This window comes from Chaetodon trifascialis, chromosome 1 (assembly GCF_039877785.1).
Source record: "Chaetodon trifascialis isolate fChaTrf1 chromosome 1, fChaTrf1.hap1, whole genome shotgun sequence".
NCBI classification, from domain to species: domain Eukaryota; kingdom Metazoa; phylum Chordata; class Actinopteri; order Chaetodontiformes; family Chaetodontidae; genus Chaetodon; species Chaetodon trifascialis.
In genome coordinates, this window is record NC_092056.1 from 26,076,730 (window position 1) to 26,095,745 (window position 19,016).

Sequence of the window (19,016 nt, forward strand, 5' to 3'; positions counted from 1 at the left end):
GATACAATATGACAGGGCAGGTTAAAAAAACTATAGCACTAGACAGAACAGGACAGGACAGCATTTGAAGGCTGTAAAGCAAAATAATCAGAGACAGTCCCTTGTGGTGTCAGCCATAGTATCTGCCATTGTAACATGATCCTCAACCATTTAAATTACCCCCTGCAGATTTCCACCCAACTGTCGTGCCCAACGGTCTCTTCTTTATGACTCGGCTCCATAACCACACAAAGTCTTTGTGTTAACAAGACACCATGTTCTACATTTGACCACCTTCCTGATGAAGTGGCTTTGAAAAACAATCCTCCGTTATCTTTGATGTCAGTGCCTTTCATCACTGCACTGTAGAAAGGAAAGGAAAGGAAAGGAAAGGAAAGGAAAGGAAAGGAAAGGAAAGGAAAGGAAAGGAAAGGAGATGCCAAATGTCTATCGAGGAGAAAGAAAGTTATAGGTGGAGAGAAAGAAAGATTGGGAGTAGAGACATATTGTGCAGTGAGCTGCATTTAAGAGACTTTGATTATGGATTATGATACCATCTGTTGCAAACGGTGGTCACACTGTACATGACAGGCAGCACATTTGATACGGGATGCTTGCGCCTCCTGTGCTGCTCCGTTCATCGCAGGCAACACTGAATAACGACACCTCCTGAAGGCCAGTAGTCCACAGTGGGATAAGTCAAGTCCTGGCAGAGACCACGGTGCTCGGCTTACAGCATGAGGAGTGGATTAAATGTTCTGCACACGTCCTTCATGGAGCTAGTCTCCTCCAATTTCGGGATATGATAAATCTGCAGCTGAGGGGCATCTCTCCTGGAGAATTCAATTAGGTAAGAAAAGAGAAGAGGATCACAGCGATATTAGAGAGCTGATCGGAGAGCTCCTCGGCCCTCCCAGTAATGAACCGCTCCGTTCCTCCACCGTGACTAGATTGATTTGACTAGCCGAGCTCAGAGTTCATCCTCTTTTTAAAGTCAATCTCAAAAGGCTGGGTGTCATTGTGAAGGGGAGAAGTTTGAAATTCAGAATTGAATTGAAATGTGAGTGACGGTTTGGATTGAGGACCAGGGAGTGATGTCCCTGTATGTTTCAGACGCCTGCCAACATGTTGAGATAACCTTTAAGGTACTTTGTGATTTTTTCAAACCTGGCAAGCCTTGACGGATCCTTTGTACTCCGCACTAATCGATAATTCTGCTCTGTAATTACTTCATATCTCGATTATCAGCTTAATGCTCTCGGAATGGCTCGCCTCTTATTTCTGCCTGTGCAAATGCATTTTATTCATGAATACAAGACCATGTCAATCGCTTCCCAGTAAACATTCAGCTAAAGTGACACGACTGAAACTGTTGCATCTTGTAACTACCCAGCTCAGTATAGCTCAGCTCAGCATATTATAGTGCTTTCATAATCTATACAGTCTACTCATGTCCACATCCCCCATCTAAAGTTGAGATCAGCTCACAGTCCTGAAAGTGAGTCTCAAGGATGTACCTAATTGTGCGGGTATGAATTGTATAATTAGCTTTAATAGCATCTGATAAGAATCTCTTTTATGAGATTACGTGACAAAGGCACGACTATTATCACAATTATGAAACAAAGAAATTACCTGGGTTAAATGTGCCTATCTTTAACACTCCTGATGCTTATCTCCATCATCGCTTCTGGATGCAATCAGTGTGTAGCAGTTCAGCTGTTTCAACGATGTGTAATATTCAGAGTTTACAAATTATTATTGATTTATTTATTTGTTTTGTACCAGCAGGTTATCCCAGGGTCAGGTTAGTTAAGCAGGTTAGGTCATCATCTAAAATATAACTATGATTACAAAAAACTTGGGATGCTATGTAAAAATTTGAGAACAGGACAAATACAATGTATTTAATGTTTGACCTCATCAACTTCACTGATTTTTGCAAAGATCTGCTTATTCTGAATTTGATGCAGCAACATGTTTCAAACAAGTTGGGATAGGAGCAACTAAAGACCAGGAAAGTTGATAAATGCTCCAAAAACACCTGTTTGGATCATTGCACAGGTAAACAGGTTGATTGGTAACAGGTGAGAGTATCATGGTTGGGTATGAAAGGGGCATCGTGGAAAGGCTCAGTCGTTCACAAGCATCACATGATTCTAAAGGATATTACGACATGGACTCAGAATCACTTTGTACTGCATTCGTGACCATTGTTGTTTAACACTGTTCATTTGCATATGATTGCATTCTGGCTTTCTTTACAGCTTACACAGCACCTAACTTATTTGGAATCAGGGTTGTTGGTCTAATGTTTGACCTGCACTCAAAGTCGAAAACTTCAACACTTAATCCCATTTTGATGTAAGTTCTGGACATTTAGAGACATAAAAGCTATGAAAAGTCTCCCATTTCCCTTATCCAGTCTGTTCCACCAGCTGAGAAAAGAAAAAAAAAGAGCTGTTATTACTGGGTTTGTGTTGAGATACACTCCACTGCACTCCATCGCAGCATTCCTGTTTGAAAGAAGTCTGTCTCTATCATCTTTATCTTCTCTTCTTTAGTTCTTTATCATCCATTTTGTTTTATTGGCCATTGCTCTCTGGATGCTCTTACTTTTGACCTCTTTATGACAACTGTTTGTTACATTTGTGATCCGGAAAACAGAGCTTTTTGTTGTTGGCGTTTTATCAGATTTCCTCAGCAAAAAGTACCGTGTACATGCCCAAACTGTGAAATATAAACATGACTTGGACTTAGTAACTTTATTGCTAAGCATTAAAATAAGACATCCCATTGAATTCCTGATGAATTGTTTAATTTTTCTATCAAATGTTAATGTTCAGTGCCTTTTTAGCAGCTCTTTCCATCCATGAGGAGTATAATTGATTCATTAAAATATCATAAGTATTTCCCCTCACACAGACATGAACTGGACTACCTTGTGCTCGTCCTACAGGCTGGTGCCAAGTCAAACATTAGCACATACTTGAAGTAACAGCACTGAGATGGAGCGGTAAACTCAAAGCTGTTATGAAATGTGAATGAAAGCATTGCGATGACTTCTTAACCTGATACTCACAAGGTTAACAGAGGAAGAGTGGTTTATTAACCCGCCTTCCTCCCGCCTCACCTCACGCCCTTACATTCCACCTATGCTCTAAATGAGGGACTCTGAAAGTCCGGCCTTCTCAGTGTGTGCTTAGAAAAATCCTGGCCCTTGTAAATTTTCTGTTTATCAATAAATTGTTAGTGATGTTAAATGAAGTGGAGCTGGATATCATTCACAGTGATCTTGACCTCTGATGAATGTGGTTTATCTCCCTATTGCTTGTATACAAAGGACCGAGCTAGATTTCTAACTCCCTTCTTCACTCTTTGCCTTCAAGAACGCTGCGATCATCTGCTGCTGGTTTATTGGAGGATCACAGCAACAGCCAAAATAAAATCATGGATGCAGCTTTTGTCAGTTATGCCCCAAAGCTCTGGAACAAACTACCTGATGATATCATAGAAGGCAACTCCTGAAACATTTTTAATACAAAGCAAAAAACTTATCTCTTCACTTTAGCCTTTAACTAGCTTTGGCCTCCTGATACAGGCCTGAAACTTTTGTGTCTTGCCTCGCACTTCTACACTGCTGCACGTATTTCAAAATGTTGTTTTTTTACTTGATTTCATGTATTATATATACTATATTTTTTACTTACTTTTTTATTTTCCATCTTATGCTATGCCTTGTCTTTATTTTCACCCTTATTTTATCTTAATTTTACTATTATAATCATGTGAGTTTTGGTCTCCATCTTATTTTACATCAGTGTTCCATCCCTGTTTTAATGTCCATTTTTATATCTTTTTATGTGAGCCACTTGGTGCATGTGATGTCTTGAATGAAAGGTCCTATACAAATAAGTTGATGGACAAAAATTAGTACACCAATATTCAAGGCTTCATCCTTTTTCATCTTTCTTTTCCTCCAAAAACAATCTTCAGCCAATTTGCAGCACTGTGCTTAAAGCCCTACAATTACCTCTTACAGCTTATTTTTGTTATTGTTTATCTTAAAGTCAAATTAAGGTGATTAGAAAAGGACAGACTAGAAGAAATTTCTTTCTTACAGAGATATGTACATCAGTTCAATTAGTCATGGAGCAGAGGGACAGAAAGCTCACAGCTATGTAACAAGCACAGGAAAGCTTCAATCGCACAATAATTAGGATCTCAGCATTAATATGTGGAAGCATATTAACTAGCAGCACATGAAACATGGAGAACACAAACATTCAAAATGATACACAGCGATACGACACAGCATCACAACCACGGGGCAAACAGAGCTGTTTTCCTGTGAATACTAGAAGTCAGTCTTCAGGGAAATCAAAGCAAAAGGTTAAGCTGCATCATGTGTGTGACACTTCTCCACCTGAGTGCTCGTGCTAATTAGAGCTCCCAATAAATTAGCATTTCCATGTTGTCGAAGGACTCTGACAGGAGGAATTTACACCTGCAGCAAAGGAACGAGGCTCACAGCTGGAATTAGATTCAGCCACAGTGATATTTAGCCAGGTGTCAAAATAACAGAATGCTATTTTTGTGAGAACACAGATACTGGTTAACAGGGTTGACAGTGAGTGAAGGTGTCCTGTTTTGGGGGAGTAAAACACACCGAGGTGTAGAAAAAGAGGCACGGAGACAAAACAGCACTCAAAAAAAAAAAAAAAAAAAAAAGGATCAAAGACTGATTGTGTTCAAAGGTTTAATTTATTCAAAATTTCACCTCAAAGAGAGATGATTAGGATTAGAGGCGCCTCCAGACGTTATTTGCCAGGCTGAATACAGGCGAGAGAAGTATTTTATTTTAAGTAGCAAACCTTATTTTAAATAGACTGCTACTCTTTTATCGCCAGCTGAATGCTACCACTGTACTGAACTTTCATCATCTTCTAGGACTATGAAAATTGATGTGAATATGAACATGGAACATGTGTTTATGTCCATTATAATCTTGTCTTTTTGGCCATTGTGGTCATTTTCAAAAAGAAATCTCTGTTGTAAAAATAATGCAAGTATAACGCATAGAAGAATACCCACCTAAAAGCTTAAAAATGTGCTATGTTCCTGCCTTCCATGCGGTCTGGCAGTACAGTAATGAAATCAATTCTCAAGTACATTGTTTCCAAACTCATTGTAAAAGAAGTCAATTTGTTTTTACAGAAGAGTTTGACTTTTTGGGAAATATGTTTATTCACTTTCTTACATTTAGATGAGAAGATCGATGGAGCTAGAGCCAGAGGTTGATTAGCTTAGTTTAGTACAAAGCCTGGAAGCGGGGAAAATGGCTTGCTTGGTGTCTGTCAGTGTGAGTAGACTCTTAAAAATATATTATAGCATTCAGTTTGAGACTCAATCCAACAGTTGAACAAAAAAAAAATAAAAATAAACTCAAGTGTGTCCAACAAGCTTAGTGATCCTCTGACAACCGTGGAGTTATGGATGGAGAGAACGAGAATCCGATTCTGTAGGACAGGTGAACTAGGAATTTTTTGGCTTGTTGCCAGGGGTTGGCAAGCTAATCAACGATCACTCTGCTCCACTGGGGAGAAAGGTCTGTGTGTTAAATTTCTGAATTGTATTGTACTGTATGAATCCGCTCATCAAACTCTTGGCAAGAGGCAAAGACGTACATTTCCACAAAGTGCTGAGCTATTCCGTTAATTAAGGTGGTCTAAAAGGGTTAAAACATTGTTCTTTCATTACATGGAACTATATCTGTGCTTCTCAAAGTGATTAAAATAATTACAATTATTCTAATTTTTTCATCTTAATTTACACCAAAATGCTTTCAGCCTGATCGCACATTATAAAGCTCACAGGCCAGGCTCCATTTAGCTCAGATGCGCAGACAGACAATGGTGGAAGTGTCGTAACAATCCCGAGCACTTCATTTTAAGGCTGAGATGCTGCACTGGTGGAGTTCTAATAATAAATCAAAAATGTGGACCACAGAAAAGATGCGGTTGACACTGTCAGTGTTTGGCAGAAGAATCATTTCATTACTACACAAGACACAAGGACTAAAAAGCTGCACCTCTACAATTCCAGCTCTCTGGGAGAATCAATAAACATCAATTTTCTCTGATTTAGTGAAACACAAGGCAGGAAGGGAAGTCTGAGAAGGTTGTTGTTAAATTCCTCCCAAATTTATTTTCTTGTTTTCTGACTGCAATGTGAAATCCAATAACACCTACAGTAGTCTTCACATACTACAGTTCTCACACAAGCCTACAGTGTCAACCAATTACCTCCGGAAGGGAAAAGGAAAGAAGGAACTGGGGAGAGATAGAGCTCAAGGTTGATGAATATTTGATTTGTTTGCTATTTTTCTCCTTGCTTCCATTTAATTAACTGCTTCTCGCAGACACATACAGATAGGCGTGCACACACACTCTCTCTCTCTCTCTCTCTCTCTCTCTCTCTCTCTCTCTCTCTCTCTCTCTCTCTCTCTCTCTCTCTCTCTCTCAGTATTTTATCAAAATTAGGTTCCTTGAATGACCTCCGATCTGTCCAGCCAGACAGGGTAACCTGAGGACATGTCTCATCAGTCTACCTTAAAACATAAAAATGTCTCTGCACAGGCCCGTCTGGAGTCAGGGGACCCAAGTGTGAAGTGACTGTTAATCTTGTTGGAAAGTCAGTCAATTGACCACAAGCAGACACAAAAGCACAATAAAGAGATGCAAACAATCACAAAGAGACGCTAAATGACCTCAAAGACACACTAAATCAACACCAAGAGATGCAAAACAACTACAAAGAGACGCAAAATGGTCATGAAGATGCACAAAATGACTACAACGAGACACAAAACAACTACAAATGACACTACGGTCATGTTGTTGTTTGTGCCCAGGGGCCCATTGCCTCATTATCTGTCCACCCACATACACATATTAGACTGTATTAAAAGGAAAAATCATTTTAAGGCACTAAAACAATGCACCTCAACAGCACAGCAAAACTGAACAAAACTGAACCATCTCCCACTGTCTCCTCTCTAAAATAACCAGAGGGGAACAAGTTGATCTTTCCAGTAACAATAAACACATTAGTGATGCTTGACAGGTGATGGCTTCCTCTGGAAATAAGAAGCCTCTGCAGTTCACAGTGTCAAATGCAGACAGCTGCTGCCATAAGTCACTTATCCTGACTGACATGACAGCCAGTTCCTTCATCACGGTCTTGTCAAAGAAGAAACACCAGTTTTCACATGGAGGCCAATTTAGCCAAAGCACCAAATCAGTCTGACTACCAAAGGTGCCACTGCTGCTAGTTATGTATGCACTCGTGGTTGTTGTTGTTTAGCCCTGTTGACTCTGTTGACATTGTCTCATATAATGTAGGGACCTCATGTTATTAATAAATTATACACCTACCTCTGTGTTTCATGAAGCGCATGAAATATGGGGTGATGAAATTTGCTGAAATCTCCTGTGTCCCAATTACAGCTGTGTAAGGTCAAAATTTGCCAAAAGTTTCCTCTGTTAGTGATTTAGCATTGTAAAATAGAAGGTGATTCAAATTATGATCAATATTCATTTAAAAAGAAAGCAAATGAAGGCCAACAACATGCTATGACAGTTTGGGTATCACCACATTAGTGAGCTCTGTTATCTATTTTTTTTTCAGAAAAGCTTTAGAAAAAGCTTTAATGCCAAGTACGATTTTACACATACGAGGAATTTGCTTTGGTGAGGTTGGTGCATGACACATCTATTAAAAAAGAAGCTATTAGAAAAGTAAAAAATATAACAGTAGTAAATAATATAAAAATAAGTAAAAGATATAACAATAGTAGAAACTGTAACAGTAAGTAAAAAATCTAAGTCAGTTTTTTTGTTTTTTTTAGAAGGTAATTTGTACTTTACTTTAAAATGTATGTATTAACGTCACCAACAGTCTCAGGGCTCTATTTTCGACTCCGCCAACAGCGCGGCGCAGGGTGCGCACCCCGCGTAGTGGTAATTTCGTGCAGCACAGGTAGACGCACAGCGCACTTGGTGTTTTGGTAAACTGAGGTGTACAGAGGTGCGCCAGGAAGGGCGTTGCAACGCAGTAGGGAGAGGTGTCGGCGTAATCAGCCAACAGATTTGGATTTTTGTGCCATTTCGGTCCACGCCGGCAGCGCAAAAGTGCGCTGAAAGCTCGCCACCCCAGACCTGGTCAACTCTGTGCGCCAGCGAACACCTCACAGGCAGGTTTCCACAGTGTCTGGCATTTCACTGCGATCAATAATTAGCAACAGCCGCAATTCAATGCAACTATCTGAGTCAGCACATACAGTCAGACCTAAATTTATATATTTTGATCAGTACCTCATCTGACCACATCGCAAGTGCGTTCGGTACGCGTAATGGTCACTCACCCTGACCGAATGTACACAGTTAAACAGGGATGCCAACTAATCAATTAACGTCGCTGTGCCAACCAGAAACAGCCGTGGCATCCTACAGAGCATATATACTGCATCCATCTCAGAGCACTCGAGAGACAGAGAGAGACAGACACATGGAAAAAACATAAGTGATGATCGCTGTCCGCTATTACCCACGTCATTTCATTCCAAATACAAATGTTATCATTGTAATGCTTAACGTTATCTATAGAGATGGAGTACATCATTGCTTTGAGGAGGAGTTTGGGTGTCGGACACTTTCCTGCGCGGGCTCAGTCATCCTCGAAACTCACCATGCGCCTCTTCAGTGGCGTTTTTAAAGGTGAGGAGAGGAGCTGCTGTGATTGGTGAAGATTTGACTCGGCTGTGTCAAACCCACTCCACGCCTTCTCCCCTCCCTCTTTCCGAGTTGCACCGCTGGGTGGGACTGAGATGAGAAGGGGGAGGAGATGCGCCGGTGGCGCAGTGCACGAAAATACCAAAGTCTGCGCCACCACGCCCCATCGGCAAAGCGGACCTGACTTTGTGCCATGCCTGCCCCCCGCCAGCAGCGGAATCAAAAATAGAGCCCTCAGCTGTTAATGCACACGTCCCATGTCCCCTAATATTAATTTTTGGTATGCAACTGTAAATCCCAGATTACTAACCAAAACATTAATAACAGAAAATAACACAGTGCAAATTTCAGAGCCAACGGCCCTTACATTCTTTTTACTTTTCATTGTTTGTGACAGGCAGCTTCAACATTAGCCATATTTTCATTTCACATTTTCAAAAACATCAAAACGGGGGGGGTAAAAAAGCAAAAACATCAATCTCATTGTGTTAAAAACCCTGTCAATTATGCCATAATGTTACAGCTAAAGGAACAGCTCATGGTTGCCGGTTGTCATCCTGACACAATGTGCTTTCCTATACACAAGTTTTCCAGGCACACAGCAGTCAGAAATGACGGCTGTCCAAGCAACTAATAGAAAGATTTGTCACTATGAATACAGCCCACAGAAATGCTGATACATGTCAGCCCTCAACACAGCATGAGAGGACTGGACCTGAGTTAAGCAAAAGAACTCAAATCAGACTGAAAGCTACTTTGCTTACAGCTACTTATTGCAGAGAGGGAGCTAGCTGTAGAACAGCAAGGGAAAAAATAGCATTGATACCCAGTAAGACAGGGGACACCTTGAACTAAACACTCACATTTGGGGGTGTTCCTGGAGTGCCATCCCAAAAAGTTTGGGAACTGGACATATGTCGAGTCAAATTTGTAGGAATGGAATATGAGAAAGGCTATGGGTTTTTAACTTCAGGGGGAGAGCATATTAGAGGAGGGAGGTATGACAGATACTGTATGATTCAGCAGGAAGAGAGGGTGATGTCAGGTACTTCTTATAAAGATGAGATTTTTAGCCTGTGAAGGAAGATGGAGAGAGTCTGTGATATTCTGACTGGAGTAGCAAGGTCATTGCACCAACAGGGAGCCAGTGGGAAGGAGAGTTGAGTCCCAGTGAACCATTTACTTTTAATGTGCTCTCATTTGCCTCCACACAAAGCCCTGTCGGGGTCTTAAAAAACCCCTCCTCATGCTCTCTACAGTCACCGAGAGTCCTCTGCTCACTGAGAATGATCGGTGAGTACAGCTGAATGGCCTGCCAGGTCCATAACATTTTGATGTATTGCGGTACGCGTCAATAGTCCACAGAACAGAGCAAATACAGATATCAGAGCATCTGAGGTAATCAATAAATAGAGGCTGCTATGGTGCTCAGGGCCAAAATATATATATCTTTCTGCTTTCTGGGAAATATTAAGGTGCATATGTGCTGCAATTGTTTTTCCTGTCCTTGCCGTTGATGGTGTCGGCGGAGCTAAACAGCCAGGAGTGTAGAGCCATTAATTGATTATCAGTGTTTACCACCCAAACATCAGCGTACATATTGCAGATCTCACTCATCTGTACAGACGGAGAGCTGCTGGATGGATGAGGGCAGGAGAGGTTAGCTTAATGTGGGTAATGCACTGCTTTGCCTCAGAACAAAGAAATGGCACAAAACAGCTACTTCTCAGGGTTTGAAAGAAAGCCTTTTTCTAGTTCAGAGCAAACAAAAGGCCTGCACTTTAAAAATGATCAAATTAATAAGAATAATAAAAAGAATAGTCTAGTGCAAGGCTTGGATAAGCTCCAGCCCCAAATGGCCCTGAACAGAAGCCATCTGTGGTCACACTGAGACATGTTGAAGTGAGATTTTGATGCAGGCAGTACAGGAGTGCAGATGAATGGAAATATGCACAAAGATGAACAATTCATTTCTGGAGCAGAACTTTGGTTTTAGTTTAAAAATATGTGTTCAATGAAAGAGAGTTAGCATCCATCAACATGCACACCATGTAGGAGAAAATGGCTCAAGCTCAGTGAGAACTGAGAGAGCTGCATTATTCACACAGCTCTGCCAGCCATGACTGACACGGAGGACAGTGGGGTGACTCCTCCTACTTGATAATACATGATGATTGATGTTTTTTTTTAACAACAAAAGATCCCATATTAATAGTAAGCAGGAGCTTTATTAGTAGTCGACAGACAAAGGAGGAAGGTGAAGTGTCTGGTGGGAGGCAGCACTTGGTGATGGACACTGCAGAGGCCAGACATGCATCCTCACCTGGGAAGAGGTTATCTCAGAGGGAAATTAATGGTGTCTGTGTGTGAGAGATGGGCCAAGAGAGAGACATGTGGAAAGGAGAGCGGAAGATACAGAGAAAAAAGTTTCCGAGCCTACACTGTTGCATGAACGCCTCACACAATGAAGAAGGAGGATGCAGTGGAAGGAATTAGCTATAATTCTGTCTTCAGTGTGGCTTCACTAAGCCAACAGACACCATGTTTTAACATGATTAACTGTAATAAAGCTTCAGTAAAGCTCATACTACCTGATTAAACACAAGACTGTCTGCCTTGTGGTCACCAGTAGATGCCTAACAGCAGCAGGCACTTGATAATTGTTGCTTACTAGTGTGTGATCACAAGGCACATTACAATAAGTAAAAGCCAGCAAAAGGCAATGCATGTAAATAGATGGAAATTGAGAGATGATGCACAGGGGAAACATTCCAGTCGCGTACATTTCATGTTTTTCATGCTACCATGGAACAAATTGTAGTTTAAATAGGTAAATAGACGTTTTTTTCTGCTCCCTTCAATCTCCTAAATTTGACATGATAAACTGCTGCACACAGTAGCCACACTGACTCATAATCTGCTGTTTAAAAGCAGAAGCTCAACTTAATGTCAACAGAGAGTCCGTGGAATACGGCCGCAAGGCTTTAAAGGGTTTTTCTAATCCTGGCTGAAACAGCAGAGCCTTCAGTATTTTTCACCCCTCGATCCTCAATGCATCTTTTGATTGTTAAGGGGGGGGCGGCGCTTCATTAGTATGCATCTTTTAAGGCGAGAAGGCTGCCTGCAGATGCAGGAGTTGAGGTGGTGGGGGCGTGGGAGAAGCTGGGTCAGTCACATGGCCCGGACTTCTCACAGCATCCCTGCATGCAGAGGATCTTAACGAAACTGCTGCTCTCTCCTCCTAATTCTCAGATGGCAGCCGTGACCTACTTTCCACAAAGACAGGCTCATGCAAACTTGATGATATGCTTATAACAGAGGAGCCCGTCGTGCACTGCCTGAGGTGAGACTTGCAATGCAGAGGCAGCAGGGGGTCTGTATGGTAAGTACCAATGGGCAGAATGTGTGTTAGCAACTCGGTCCTGGCTGGTAAAACGATATTTGTGTTGATGACGCCAACACAGCATAGCACTGGAAATGCAGCGAGGGTTTTTAAGGTTGTCAAGATCACCTGAACCCTAAAAGCGACAACATGCTTCTTTTCAAAATCATTTTATCGCCTGAGAAGGCCAGTAATTCATGACTGAATTTGAATAGCTTATACCTTATGAAACTACAATGGCAGACATCAAAAACGTCCAACACTAGCAAGTCCTGCACCTACTGAAGATGTTTCTAAAACTGTTCAGTTTGAGGCTGAGGAAGCAGATTGCCACAAACACACCAACTAATCATGTGTTCTGAGCCTGGCCACACCAGAAAAAAAAGTTGCATAGGTCATCCTTGCAAGTAGGTTATTATGGCCCATATTTACATGTATTATCCAGTGGCCGCAGTAATTATGCTGGAGCAAAGGAGGAAGAGCAAGGCAGTCTGTATTTGGAGAGATGGGGTGGGTGAGGTACTTATTTTAACCCATGATCTTTTCCTAAAACTTACCAAGCAGTTCTGAGGCCAAAACCCAAGCAAAATGCTACCTTTCACAATGCTAAGCATGTGACAACAAAGGTCCAGTATGCCGGTTGCATGCACTCTCCAACTATCATATATGTGGACATGTTGCTTATTCAAGTAAACTTTGTGTATGACTGCTTGTGTTTAGACATTTACCATTTGATTGAAGTTACATTTTTTGTTCAATGACAAAAGAAGATTGATATAAACATGTTTATATTTCTCAAAGTAAGGTGTCAAAGAAAAGTACTGTGCAGGTATCAGTACTAATGTAAGAGTAATCAAACATTAACCAGCCCCAGTATTCAAAAGTCAACAAATTAACCAGTTCCTCTTGAATAAGGAGTTAACAGTGATGAAGAAGAGAGCAGGGCATGATCTGCTTAGATACAGACAGGTGTAAAGCTCTGGGATACGTTCTTCATGCGCAAGTAACAAGAGGGTAAGTGAGGTTCGGGTGTAATTTATTTGTGCCTTCAAATGATATTAACATACTGAAAACTGCTGATCACACAAAGAAATCCCAGCAGGCTGATTAAAACATCTCACCTCTAAAGAGTGAAAAAGTTTAAAAGACATAAAATAAAATGGGAACGACAGAAATATCAAAGTGACACACAGTGGAGGAGAGAACAAAGGCAATGCGATGGATAAAGAACGGGAGGGAGGTGGTGGGGAAAGAAATAAACACCGGAGCAGTGAGGAGGGGATGGTGGAAGTGCTTCAGACTGAAAGTGTGTGAGTGCTTGTGGATGGAGGGGGCACACCACTCTGTACATCCATCTGACATCCCAGATTGTGGGGCGGAACAAAACCCTTTGACTGTGTTCCAGCTGACTGAGCCTGGGAAACCCTGGAAGTTGTCAGTTGTTTTCCCAAATAAAATTAATCAAATCATATTAAGTGATGTCTGAAATTCATACAGTCAGCTCTGCAAGTGCGTTATAATCCAGTAAACCAGATCACATTATACAATGACCAAAAATTGTTTAGGATTTTCTATAATGTTTCATTTTGAGGAGGTATACTGTACCACATTTATTCCAGTCATGGGTATCTCTTTTATCCTTTATGTCTCCTCTAATGCTACCAAAACCCAGCACCTTTATTCTACAGACCTATTTAAGCAGGGATGTAATGAATGCTCCGTTAAACAGGGCCTCAAGGCTGAGAAAGAAACATTTTTTACAGCACATTTATTTCCCCTCAATCAGATGAATGTATTTTCAATTAATTAGTCCAATCCTTTGCTTCCGATTTGAGCATGCATTTCTGCAGCCAGGTATTACAGGTGGCGTCCACTGATTATATACATGATGATCAGTTTAGTGCTTATCAGTCTGTGAAGGTTGAGACAAAGTTAGGACAGGATGTCATGGAGCTTAAAAATCTGTTTTGCAAAAAAAGGTGTGGCGTTTGAAAGATTTGAGCATTTAATGAAAGAAAGTGTGGAGTTGCACTGTGAGAACTGTCGGTTCCACCATTTTTGTAGCTTGACCAGTACTAAAGAATGAAAATCAGGATCTCAACCTGTGCTGTTTCAATTTCAACCTTTTTTTCATTTGTCTCTAGAGTCCCCCAACTTTATGGAAATGCAACACTGCATTGCTGGAGTGCCACACTGAATGTGCAACGGATCTTTTTCATTATGTAGTCAACTAGTACTCCAGCACTTTAGCAAAGGCTCTCAATTGAGTAAAAAATAGTCCACTTCTGACAATAACTTCACTGAAATTCTATAAAAGTTAACTTATCAATTTCCATTCAGAACTATTCACAAGAATTATACAGCTGATATCTGGATCTGCAGTTGCTATTGGCCACATTCACACACTTATGTGGGCTGCACAGGAGTTTTAAGAGGTAGGGAAAACGTCAGATTTATGTAATGCAGTAATTCTCGGTGTCTGAACCAGGGACACTTGCAGCCCACACAAGTCACCCATAAGCGGACCTTGGAAACATTCCTGTGTGAAACAGGTTTCTTTGGCAGCACCAGCTAGCTGGCAGGTTTCATATAAAACGGGCAGCTGAAGGTGTCCAAAGATCGATAGTTTCAAGCGGAGCTGAGCTGTTTTAAAATTTGAAAAAGAAAAGAGAGAGAGAGGAAAAAACTTCTCAAACAACTTTATATGGAAGCAGAGTAACCGGCATTGAATGTGATAGCTGGTGAAATACACGGGCAGTACAGCAGTGGATGGATGGATGTTCACATGCTGTTAGATCACACTCTATCCTATGATCTTATTAATGGTATATTATAACTGAAACTGCGTTTTTTGCGCACAGAACAGGGTCAGCCACAGGAGACTGGGCCTTTATCCCGTAAAGACTGCTTTTGGTTCAGTGTTATGCGAATAAAACCAGAGTCTGCTTCAGCTTCATTCCAAAGTGTCTTCTGTCATTTGAATGTGACAGCTTCAGTAAGTAAAAGACTAATCATGATAAACACGACATTATGATGCATTTCAAAACAGACTTTTATAGACCGGCTCATCAAGATTTTAAAGATATTAAACAATAAACTTCAAGCCGTATTTGGCAAAAGAGATAAACAGTAAACCACTTCAGAGCGTGGAGCTCTCAGTTTGTTTGCAGATAAACAGATGGCAATTTTACAAGTCCCCATAAATATCTTTGACTGAAGAAAAAGTTGACGTGAAAGAAGCCAAAACCACAAAACTTTTAGATGAGCATTCTCATTTCAAAGGCAAAGAGAGGACTTCTGATTTTAACATTCAGATTTATAGAAAGCACTATCTCCTAATGACTGTGGCAGTAAAATCAAATGCCGTATGACATAAGGACAGGATGGATGGATGGATGGATGGATGGATGGATGGATGGATGGATGGATGGATGGATGAAACTCATTTGTGAACTGTGTATTAATTTGCAGATTTTGGGGACGTCACTGGGCGCTACAACTAAATTATTTAAAGTCCCCTTCCACTCAAAACTATAATTTGCTTATTGTTACTTCACTGTGATGTTTCACTGTGCAGAGTGATGGATGTGCAGAGTTTGACACTAAGAGGTTGTTGTCAAACTCATCTGCTGAACGATGTGTAAGTGCGAGCATGATTTTGTGACAACTGCACAGCCAACCATGCTCCAGTATGCAACTTACATAACTGTGTTGGTTGAAACTTGAAGCCTCCAAGTGCACATTAAATGAGAATGAACTTTTTAGGGCGCTGGGAAACATCTTGTGTCTAGTCTTAAAGTTTTCAAACAAAAAGTTCTTAAATATTCATATTACGGCCTGCATTATACTATAGTGAATACCACACAATGCTATAATGTCATTATAAATGTATGGCCACTTTCCTGGGGAATTGTGGGACATCAAACATAAACTTGTGCTTAACCTCATTTATTTTGCCCGGTGTGAAGATAACTGGAACAGAAAATTGTACAGTGTTACTCCAGAGAAAATGTGCATATTCTATGGACATGTACAGCGCATGGAACCGTGTAATTATCTGTAAAATCAAACTTCAGTCATAGTTTTGGTTACATAGGGCTTCAGTCTCCTTGAAGATTTTCTTTTTTTTTAATCTTGTGTAGACTAAATAAGAAAATATCATCTTTCAGGACATTAGGGGCACCAAAGTCTCCATCTTTTACCTGTTCCTGTAGGATTGTGAAGCAGATATTACATTATATTGACATTTTTTTCTGTCATAGATGTTCTATTACTGCTATTACACCACCAAAAATGGACATTGATGAATACATCTATCATCATTAGTGATGAATGGAAGGATGTACTTAGGAGCAAGGGCAATGAGAAGGCCACAGATATGAATATTTTCTAAAATATACACTGGAGACATTAAGCAGTTGATGCTACAGTGATAACTTTACTGATTGGTATAATATTTTAGCCTCTCTGTACAACCACGATCTGAAAAAACAAAACAAAAAGAGGCCAAACGTCATCAACAGCGGTGGAAACAGTGATTGGTTTCTGCAAACAAACACACACCTGCAGTGAGGCTGCACTCACACAAACCTGTCAAATGCTTCAGCTGCTCTCAGAAAACCGTTTTTTCTTCAAGTATCACAGCAAGGCCTTATCTTATCCTCTTCAAACAGTGATGCCTCTTGTGATGAATCTCTAATGTGAGAGAACTGGAAAACTATTATCTGGACTTGGCAGTTTTCTTTGGCTGGCCAATCGTACCGCAGTTCCTGCTTGGAGCCCTCGCTCCAGTTTCCCATCTCTACAAATTGTACCCATCTCTCCATGTTTCCCTTGTGATGAGTGAAACAGACTTCTTGTTAGCTAAATTCATGCATCTAACACCTTACAAGGAGAGAGGACCAAGGACAATTTGTACTGTTTGTGGCCTCCCTCACTGACTGCTCTGTATTACGGTGGATACTGATCATTAAATTCAAGGAACATATTTTCTGGCCAGATAATAAATAAGCACCAATTAATTAACTAATATTATTTATCAGATGTGTTCTTTTCTATGTCTCATTTGGAGCAATATATATTTTAAATCGGTTGTAAGCGATCATGCATTATTGTTTTACGTCAAATAATTAATTGTGGACTATGCTTTTAAATACATCATGACTTTACAGAACTCAACATGCAAATGTGGTTATCAGATTTTCCAAGAATGTACAAATAATTAATCATCTGTATGCGTTTTGAATGCATAAATTGGATGATGTGACATTGAGAGGTATTTTCTCCAATAAGCTGTCATTGAGCTGCTGGTGGTGTTGGGTGGAGGTTGCTGTCCATGCTGAGCAGCAAGAAAACAAGCTGCCTGCTGGCGAGGGGCCATGAAATGCACAATTACTCCTGGGGCAATTGTATTAGTGTTTCTCAAAGGCAAAAAGGCAATCAGTGTGCGACGTTGTGCTTATTAGAAGCTGATTTTTGGTATTTTTACAATGAAAATCCAAGAGACAGGTTATTCTACTGTTGATCTCAGTGGATAAGAGATGTATGACTGGAGCAGTGTCTACACAGTTCTACAAATGTGGATCCAGCTCTGGGGTCACCTTATAGTGTACTGTGACCTCTGACCTGTCATCTCTTCAGCATCCTTTTGCTTTTTGCTCTCGCTGAGCTTTATTCTGTGCCTGATTTGACTAAAATCTCTCTCTGATAAAAACAGGCTCCTAAATGACTCCAGTGTTGTAAAGAGCACTTGATTCCCAGTGTATAGAGGGTACCAGGGTACCCTCTAGTGGCACAGGAAAGCGATGAACCATGTCACAGAATAAGTTGTTGTCTCCCTCAGATGGATAAAGGGTAAACCGGATACCAAAACTGATAGGAGGAAAAGTCCTTTGTGGCGTAAGACGACGCGGAGGAAGCCGTGCGGGGAATTCCAGTGCGTTAACGGGAGATGTTTACTTTATATGCAAATCAGCCTCATCGACTCCAGAGGTCTTATTTTAAGGCCCGAGCTCCGCTTTTTTTTTTTTTTTTTTGACTTTTCAAGAAAGAAAGCTTTGATGTTGGCAGGAAGGATCGATGCCAGGGAAAGAGAGAGAGAGGAGGGGGGGAGTGAGGATGCAGAATGAAAATGTACTTCTGAGGAGGGGGTGTGTGTGTGTGTGTGTGTGTGTGTGTGTGGGGGGGGGGGGGGGGGGGGGGGGGGGGGCAGAGACTGCCGTCATCACAGCTCCTCTGTTTTAAGCTCACGAATCCTCTCAAACCCTACCATTAAAAAACCCAATGCTCATCTCTATCGCTATCCCCTTTGAAGGGGGGGGGGGGGGGGGCACAAGTGTCGTTTTCGACCCCCGCATCAGCAGGACATAATAAAGTTTGTCGGGTCGCATCGGTCTCAGAGGACGCAGGTTGAAATGTAACTGCTTGACCTAAGTGCACCATTTATTTCGGTTTCATTTAGCACAATCTGTCGGAGCAGTTGCTCTACATGCGGACGGGGATGAAGTGAATGGGTAATGCGAGGCTCTCCGCAACATCCTTCATTTGGCCATGTAGGCCTGCGGAGCCGCTGCAGAGGAGCAACTTTATGGGGACACACACACACACACACACTCGAAAAAAAATCCGACAGTTACGATTCATGATCAAATAGTTTGTTGCAACGTTGTACAAGGTTGCAAAGGATTTGCCTTGTTGGGCAGACATGAAACAGAACAAGCGCATTTGTCCTCCACGCGAGAGCGATTATCAAACATGGTGTTAACATAAAAGGCCACTTAACAGACTAATAGAAGTGCAAAAAGTCTCAAAATTACAAATAATGTGCCAGTAGCTCAGATGAGTGCGAAGAAAGCAACAGACAC

The 19,016-nt window shown here is 41.1% G+C and overlaps 1 protein-coding gene across 2 annotated transcripts in view; it reads right to left on the reverse strand.

Moving 5' to 3' along the window:
- Positions 1 to 19,016, reverse strand: part of ntrk3b (neurotrophic tyrosine kinase, receptor, type 3b) — a 194,318-nt gene that overhangs the window by 174,493 nt on the left and 809 nt on the right. The gene's annotated exons all lie outside the window — the stretch shown is intronic.